Genomic DNA, 9379 nt, shown 5'->3' with positions numbered 1-9379 from the left:
CAGAAACTGTGGCAAACAGGGCCACACTGGCAGAGTATGCAAAGCTAGTAAACTGCAGAAAAAGGACAAAATACAGAGAAACAAGAAACCCCAGAAAGGAAAACACAACAATGTGCACAAAATGGAAGAAAGCAGTTCTGATGAAAACAACTCAGACAGAAGTGAATTGTCTTTTCTGCAACTTCACAGCATGAAAGAGACAGATGATTGAAGAGTAATAAGGATCACTCCACAAGTGGCAGGCGTGAGACTGAAAATGGAGTTGGACACAGGCTCAACTTTAACAGTGATCTCTGTACACAATTACAAACGACTGTTTTCTCACATACCTCTGAAACAAACTAAACTACTGCTAAAGACTTACACAGGTCAGAAAGTGCATCCCAAAGGTAAAATTAAAGTGACAGTGACCTACGGAGACAAAACACAGCAGCTGAACCTCTGTGTACTAAAAATGGAGGACCACCATTGCTGGAACGTGAATGGCTCAGGAAAATCCAGTTGGATTGGCACACCATTAAGGCACTAGATGTATCAACAAAGGAGGGAAGCTCTGCGGGGAAAATGTCCGCAGATCTCCTCTCACCCATTGTCAACTATTACAATGATAAGGAGGAGCTAGACTGCGTTGATGACGAGGACGAATGCAGTATACGTGGCCGCAACTTGGATGAAGATACAGAGGATGCAAGGGAAACAGATATTGCCAATAAGCAGGATGATGAAGACTACCTGGAAGTAAAAGAGCAGATGTACCAGGAGAAATTGACATCTTTCAAAAGACAGCTGCAGCAGTTACAGAAAGGCACTTTGCAGGAGTATCAGAAAAGGATGAAGAAACTGGATCAACAATACAAGGAAAGAATATGAAATGCAGAGCTTTTTCTGCAACTGGAGACAGGACAAGTGGAAAGGAATTATATTAAAGAGAAGAAAGCAGCAGTGAAGGAATTTGAAGATAAAAAGATTGAGTTAGAAGAAAAGAAAAAGATGATTGAGAATGAGAGGCTAACAATGGAACTCGCAGGAGATTCTATGGAGGTAAAGCCAATAATGACTAGGAAACTAAGGAGGAGACCTAAAGACCCTGGTCCAATTACAGACAAAAGACGAAAACCTGCACCTGCACAGTTAAATTACATGTTAACAGATGAGCAGATAATGGAAGACCTGCGAACTCTCAATAAGCTTAAATCTCCGAAAAGACCAGCATCTCCATCTTCTCCTGAGCATCTTCCCAGCACTCCTGCTGAATCACCAGCACAAAGATATGAAGCACGAATAGAAGATGGAAAGTTATATTTGTAATGAATGTGCTCAACTCTGAGGGGCCGAAGGGTACAAAGTAGCCCCCTCCTTTTTGAGAATCGCAAGATCACTATTAATTCAGGTCTGGGACCCAGGAAATGAGAGAGAGACATCCTGAATACACCAGGCTTGGAATGTGTCCTGGCCTCAGCAAGACGGAACCACTGATAACGGCCATTGTCTCTTGGAGACGGAATTGTGTATTGAGTTCTGTACTATTCATTGAAGCCCTCAGGGAATGACCAGAGTGGGCTGGTTGAGGGATTGCATCATCCCAACCTGATTGACATCTGAGACCCCGTGAGTAAGGATAAAAGAGGGTCTGGGGAACAACCCCTTCAGACGCACCAGGAGAGACGCTAGAAATCCCGTGACAGCGTTTGATAGCGACAGCCGGTGGGGGGCTCGAGTGCGTCCTTTCCCTTTGCCTGGGATTGGGGCCTCGCCACGGAAGAACGGCTTAGCTAAAGAAGAGACCACACCAACGAAACTCTCGAAGGTTCAGAATCATTAAAAGGAAAAGCTGGCAAGTTTCTAAAGATCTCTCTCTTGACTCCAACCAAAGGCTGCAGCCTGAATGAACTGAGTGACTTTTATATTTCCATCGGACAATACATTATCCCCTAGACAACGATAGAGCTATTTCTTATTGATTATTATTATACCCGCACTTTTAGATTTAGTATTGACGACGTATAGTATCTGTATGTTTACATTGATATTATTTTTTTGTATTTTTACCAATAAATACTGTTAAAAATAGTACCATCAGACTTCAACGGACCTCTTTATCTTTGCTGGTAAGTAACCCAGTTACGGGGTTCGTAACAACTTGGGGCCTCGTTTCGAGATTTGATACCAAATTGGAGGGCCAGTGAATCGGGCTTGTAAGTCCAAACTTGGATCTGGTTGCACATGTAGCCAGATGGGAAACCAGCAAAGATGGACATGGATGAATTTAGAGAAAACCCGACTCTGGTGGCGCTAGAGGCGGCCACAAAGTCGGAATTGATAAATATTGCGAAAGGACTAAACCTCGCAGAGGTGAGGTTGTCAATGAAAAAGCAGGAGGTGCGAAGGGCAATAACTCAGTATTATATTGTGAAGAATGTGTTTACAGCTGAGGTATTGGAAAATATCCCTGAAAAGGCACCAGCTAGTGTGACGGCTCAGTTAGAGTTGGAGAAATTAAGGTTGGAACATGAAATTAAGTTAAAGCAGCTGGAAGCAGCTGAAAAGGAAAAAGAGCAGCAAAGAGCCGAAAAGCAGCGGGAGCATGCGCTCCAGCTAAAGGAGTTAGAGCAGGACAGAGCTGAGAAACAAAGGGAGCATGAAATTCAGTTAAAACAGCTGGAAGCAGCTGAAAAAGAGAGGAAGAGAGCTGAGAAAGAAAAGGAAAGAGCCGAGAAGGAGAGGGAGGTGGAGAAACAGAGGCAACATGACTTGGAGATGGAGAAGTTAAGGCAAGAGCGAAGAGTTCAAGGGTCAGACCGAGAGGAGCGGTTTAATGTTAGTCGGGAGTTTAGGTTAGTACCTCTGTTCGAGGAAACGGATGTTGATAGTTATTTCTTGCATTTTGAAAAGGTGGCAGTGAATCAGAAGTGGCCCAAAGAGCAGTGGGTGGTGTTGTTACAAAGTGTGTTAAAAGGGAAGGCACAACGGGCATATGCGGCGTTGTCCATGGAGGAGGAAGAGTCGGAGAATTATGAGAAAGTAAAGGAGGCCATTCTTCAGACATATGAATTGGTACCTGAAGCCTATAGACAAAAGTTCAGAAATTTAAAGAAAGGGTGGAATCAGACGTATACTGAGTTTGCCTATGAGAAGAGTATGCTCTTGGATCGTTGGTGTGCAGCAGAAATAGTGGACGAAGATTTTTGGCGTCTCAGGGAGTTAATTCTGATTGAGGAATTTAAAGGTTGTGTTTCGGATGATATCCGGATGTATTTGAATGAGAAGCCGAATAAGTCCATCTCCGAATTTGCTAGGTTCACAGATGAATATGCCCTAACCCACAAGACAAAGTTTTCCTCAAATAAAAGTTCCCAGAGAGACCGTGGGAACAATTGAGAAAGCCCGCCGGCTGAGGCAGAGGTCCTGCTGGGAGCTAGTGGTAAGATTGAGGAGGAGAGGCAAGACGGCAGGAGAGGTCCTGGCTTGACCTGTTTTAATTGTGGAAAGGTGGGACATATTGCATCTAAGTGCCTTGCTCCAAGGAAGGAGACAGGAAAATGGGAAGCAGCAGTCCCTATAGGATGTGCTGTGGTGATCAGTAAATCAACGAGAGAGCCACAGGTAGACAGGGAGTACAAGAAGGGTCTGAGAAATGTATTTCAAAAGGAACCGTGTCTGTGAGAAAGGGAGACACACCAGTTCCAGTGCGGAACTGGAGAGACACGGGAGCTGAGCTGTCATTGATTAGCAGTAAGGTATTGGATTTTCGTCGCAAGACTGGAGAGGTGGCTTTGAGAGGAATAGGAAAAGGGTCAGAAGTGGTGCCCTTGCATAGGATCATTATAAATTGTGATCTGGTATCTGGACCAGTTGAAATAGGGGTGCGATCAGAATTCCTGAGAACTGACGTGGACGTCCTTCTTGGTAACAATTTAGCCAGTGGTAGGGTTTGGTCAGCAATGAAGCTGACGAGCCAGCCTGTAAGTGTTGAGGTCCTGCCCCTAGATTCCAAGATCTATCCCGCTTGCGCGATCACTCGCAGCATGTCGAGGAAGGCAGCTGAGAAAGAGACCAGTTTAAATCCAGCCAGTATCGATTTGGCCAAGACGTTTTTACCGACCCTGTACCAAGAGGGTTTAGAGGGTGGTAAAACAGAGAATAGCAAAGTGAAAAAGAGTAAGGGAGAGGAGGTAGACCTTCCCTTAGCCAGGAGGAAATTTATAGAGGCACGAAGTAAAGATAAGAAACAGATAAGGCTGTTAAAAGGTCCAGGGTTGGACATGGATGATCTGTCTGGTTTGGCAGAACTGTTTGAAGAAGTTGAAAATTCTAAAGGTGTTCCTGATAATGAAATGAGGGCAGTCCTAGATGAAAAGGATGCCATTACCTTGAAGAAGTCTGCTGGGTTGGCAGATGAGGTTGTTTCAGCCCGCGGGGTTGAGTTTACTCCGGAAGGGAGTTGCCCAGAGAGTAACTGGGAGGATCAGGGGAATTTAGAATTTGAAAAGGGTACGGGTATTGAAAGCCTGGAAGAGGCAAATGTCCCGTTTGAGTGTGTTCAAGATGTGGACGCATGTGGTACTGAACCTAGTAATGGAGCTCAGAAAAAGTCTGAGGTATTTGATTCAGTTGAAAAGGAATGCAGTCCTTGTGGTCAGTTGGACTTGGTTCAGTGAAGAAAGGGTTAATCTTGGTAATAGTGGGAAGAGAGAGTTCCCAGTTGTTTGTGCTCGAAGGTGTGTTAAAAGTTAGTGAGGAGATAAAAGGTGGCGAGGTGAATATTATTATTGAAGGAAAAGGGAAAAGTGTAGTTCCTAAATTGAATGAAGAAAATTTAGAGTCTGGATTGATGTCAGAAGCAGCCACCAGGCTACAGAGATAATGGCTTGGTAACACGTTGCCTGCGAATCAATTACAGGTTGAGGTGGAATGTAAAGGTGCCCCTCATGCTATTGTTATTCAAGAGTGTGGTGTGAAAAGGCAGAATTTGAAATGCTGTTTGAACAAAGAGTTTAAACTGAAAACTAATAGCCTGAAGGGTCCGGAAGAGAAAACTAGCAACTTGCTTAAAATTAAAGAATTGTGTGGAAATTCGGAAAATGGTCTAAGTTTGGAACACATTGTTGATAAAATAACTCCTATGAAAGAAGCTCACCACGTGGGAGTTAACTGGAAAAGGGGCGAGGGTTGACGGGATGCCGTTTTAACTAACAGGATCCGGTCTGAAGGGATTTCGACAAAGCATGTGAATAATAAAGATAACCCCCATGAAGTTTGACTGTTCAGTTTGAAAGTAACATAAAGATTAGTATTTGCATGAACTTTTGTAGTATACACGTAAGCTAAGATCACAACTCTAGTTTTTGTTTGCTGAAGAAAAGGAATAAAAATAGGTAGTTATTAAATTGGAGTCTGATGCTACAAGACTTTATTAAGGTACAAGATGTTAAGATATTAAAGGAAGTGACAATGTAATCGTTAACTGTTTAGATGCTGAATGGAATGTATAACTGTATTACTCTGTAGTGAAAAAAAACTCTTTTGTATTGTGTTAGATTCTAAAATCCTGTAAGACTCTGTATTAATTCATTTTTACCGATGGTAAAAAGGCTTTGAAGGAAGGGGGTGTTACGAATGTGCCACAACTCTGAGGGGCCGAAGGGTACAAAGTAGCCCCCTCCTTTTTGAAAATCGCAAGATCGCTATTAATTCGGGTCTGGGACCCAGGAAATGAGAGAGAGAGATGTCCAAAATACACCAGGCTTGGAATGTGTCCTGGCCTCAGCAAGACGGAACCACTGATAACGGCCATTGTCTCTTGAAGACGGAATTGTGTATTGAGTACTGTACTATTCATTGAAGCCCCTCAGGGGATGACCAGAGTGGGCTGGTTGAGGGATTGCATCATCCCAACCTGATTGACATCTGAGACCTCGTGAGTAAGGATAAAAGAGGGTCTGGGGAATAACCCCTTCAGATGCACCAGGAGAGACGCTAGAAATCCTGTGACAGCGTTTGATAGCGACAGCCGGTGGGAGGCTCGCGTGCATCCTTTCCCTTTGCCTGGGATTGGGGCCTCGCCACGGAAGAACGGCTTAGCTAAAGAAAAGGCCACACCACCGAAACTCTCGAAGGTTTGGAATCATTAAAAGGAAAAGCTGGCAAGTTTCTAAAAATTTCTCTCTTGACTCCAACCAAAGGCTGCAGCCTGAATGAACTGAGTGACTTTTATATTTCCATCGGACAATACATTATCCCCTAGACAACGATAGAGCTATTTCTTATTGATTATTATTATACCCGCACTATTAGATTTAGTATTGACGACGTATAGTATCTGTATGTTTACATTGATATTATTTTTTTGTATTTTTATCAATAAATACTGTTAAAAATAGTATCATCAGACTTCAACGGACCTCTCTATCTTTGCTGGTAAGTGACCCAGTTACGGGGTTCGTAACATATTACGATAAGAGATGGTATCATAAAGGATAGGCTATCTGTTCGGAATCTAAGGAGAATACGAAGATTGGCTGTGTAATTAGCTCAGTTGGATCAAATGAGATATAGGTAAGGAAGTCAAGTGATAGCACAAAGGTGCGTATATATCTAGGAGAGCTGGACAGAGGAGTCTTCATTATACGGAGGCAATCTGCTGTCTAGAACTCTTACCAAGTGGGAGCTGCACATCTTCTTAACTCCCTATGCTCAGAAGTCAACTTTTCATGACTTCTATAAGGAAATCTGTATTAAAACAAACAAGCTATTGACAGACGTTACCCAGAGAGGCAGAGAAGACCCCCCCCAGAGACTTGAGTTATAAATGGATCTTAGACCAAAAGTAAAAAAAGGGCTTGTTATAATTTGATATTATTACATTACTTTGTTATAATTTGATATTATTAAGTTACTAAGTGATGCACCATCAATAACTCTCTGAGACGTGAGGTAAGATATCGGCTTTTATTGACTGGAAGAAAGAACAAGCAGTAGTTGACCACCATACTACATCCTGGAGACTGAGGGCCGGGCTCAGGCCTCAATCGCCTTTATACCGGGGTCTGTGGGAGGAGCCACGGTCAGTGGGAGAGGCCACAGGAGCAGTCAGCAGGGGGCGTGTCCAGACAGGTATATGTAGTTCACCACACTAAGTAAACAAATGGTAGGTGTTTATATGTTAAGGGTAAACATATTTGTTTAGCATAGTGCTGCAGTTTAAAAAAACAGTTGATACACTATTAAAATAAAAGGGGAGGAGTGTACCATATAGCCTACAGTATTATAAGGGACTACTAGGGAACAAAGGGAACAAAGTCATAGGGAACAAAGACATGGCAGACCAATTGAATAACTACTTTGGTTCTGTCTTCACTAAGGAGGACATAAATAATCTTCCGGAAATAGTAAGGGACCGAGGGTCTAGTGAGATGGAGGAACTGAGGGAAATACATGTTAGTAGGAAAGTGGTATTAGGTAAATTGAAGGGATTAAAGACAGATAAATCCCCAGGGCCAGATGGTCTGCATCCCAGAGTGCTTAAGGAAGTAGCCCAAGAAGTAGTGGATGCATTAGTGATAATTTTTCAAAACTCCTTAGATTCTGGATTAGTTCCTGAGGATTGGAGGGTGGCTAATGTAACCCCACTTTTTAAAAAAGGAGGGAGAGAGAAACCGGGGAATTATAGACCGGTTAGTCTGACATCGGTGGTGGGGAAAATGCTAGAGTCGGTTATCAAAGATGTGATAACAGCACATTTGGAAAGAGGTGAAATCATCGGACAAAGTCAGCATGGATTTGTGAAAGGAAAATCATGTCTGATGAATCTTATAGAATTTTTTGAAGATGTAACTAGTAGAGTGGATAGAGGAGAGTCAGTGGATGTGGTATATTTAGATTTTCAAAAGGCTTTTGGGAAGGTCCCACACAGGAGATTAGTGTGCAAACTTAAAGCACACGGTATTGGGGGTATGGTATTGATGTGGATAGAGAATTGGTTGGCAGACAGGAAGCAAAGAGTGGGAGTAAACGGGACCTTTTCAGAATGGCAGGCAGTGACTAGTGGGGTACCGCAAGGCTCAGTGCTGGGACCCCAGTTGTTTACAATATATATTAATGATTTAGACAAGGGAATTAAATGCAGCATCTCCAAGTTTGCGGATGACAGGAAGCTAGGCGGCAGTGTTAGCTGTGAGGAGGATGCTAAGAGGATGCAGGGTGACTTGGATAGGTTAGGTGAGTGGGCAAATTCATGGCAGATGCAATTTAATGTGGATAAATGTGAGGTTATCCACTTTGGTTGCAAGAACAGGAAAACAGATTATTATCTGTTCGGTGGCCGATTAGGAAAAGGGGAGATGCAACGAGACCTGGGTGTCATTGTACACCAGTCATTGAAGGTGGGCGTGCAGGTACAGCAGGCGGTGAAAAAGGCAAATGGTATGTTGGCATTCATAGCAAAAGGATTTGAGTACAGGAGCAGGGAGGTTCTACTGCAGTTGTACAAGGCCTTGGTGAGACCGCACCGAGAGTATTGTGTGCAGTTTTGGTCCCCTAATCTGAGGAAAGACATTCTTGCCATAGAGGGAGTACAGAGAAGGTTCGCCAGATTGATTCCTGGGATGGCAGGACTTTCATATGAAGAAAGACTGGATTGACTAGGCTTATACTCACTGGAATTTAGAAGATTGAGGGGGGATCTTATTGAAACGTATAAAATTCTAAAGGGATTGGACAGGCTAGATGCAGGAAGATTGTTTCCAATGGTGGGGAAGTCCAGAACGAGGGGTCACAGTTTAAGGGGATAAAGGGGATAAGATAAAGGGGAAGCCTTTTAGGACCGAGATGAGGAAAAACTTCTTCACACAGAGAGTGGTGAATCTGTGGAATTCTCTGCCACAGGAAACAGTTGAGGCCGGTTCATTGGCTATATTTAAGAGGAAGTTAGATATGGCCCTTATGGCTAAAGGGATCAGGGGGTATGGAGAGAAAGCAGGTACAGGGTTCTGAGTTGGATGATCAGCCATGATCATACTGAATGGCGGTGCAGGCTTGAAGGGCCGATTGGCCTACTCCTGCACCTATTTTCTATGTTTCTATGTTTACTTTATGTTTTAGTAACACGTCGTTGAATGCGTTATTAGGCACATATTGATCTGTACCTGTGTGTTAAAGTTCGGATTTTGCCAGTAAAGAACCATGAAACTTAGCTCCCGTCTCCAGTATTTTTATTAACAGCTTTGTTGTGTAGCCAGGCCACATACACAACACTAATTAATGCCATTTTTATTAATCATGAATTTAAAGATGAATTTGTGAATGATGTGCTGAGACGAGTGACGTGGAGAGGAGGAGAAGGAGTGGGACAAGCAGAAAACACTGGTACAGAAGCCGTAAG

At 43.2% G+C, this 9379-nt stretch overlaps 1 pseudogene; it reads left to right on the top strand.

Moving 5' to 3' along the window:
* The first annotated feature begins 564 nt into the window (after window positions 1-564).
* Window positions 565-6648, top strand: LOC140737552 (sin3 histone deacetylase corepressor complex component SDS3 pseudogene; annotated as a pseudogene).
* Window positions 6649-9379: the final 2731 nt, after the last annotated feature.

This window comes from Hemitrygon akajei, chromosome 13, assembly GCF_048418815.1.
Source record: "Hemitrygon akajei chromosome 13, sHemAka1.3, whole genome shotgun sequence".
Taxonomy (NCBI): domain Eukaryota; kingdom Metazoa; phylum Chordata; class Chondrichthyes; order Myliobatiformes; family Dasyatidae; genus Hemitrygon; species Hemitrygon akajei.
Note: the sequence above shows the minus strand (reverse complement) of the source record. Positions and strands in the feature narration are given on the sequence as shown.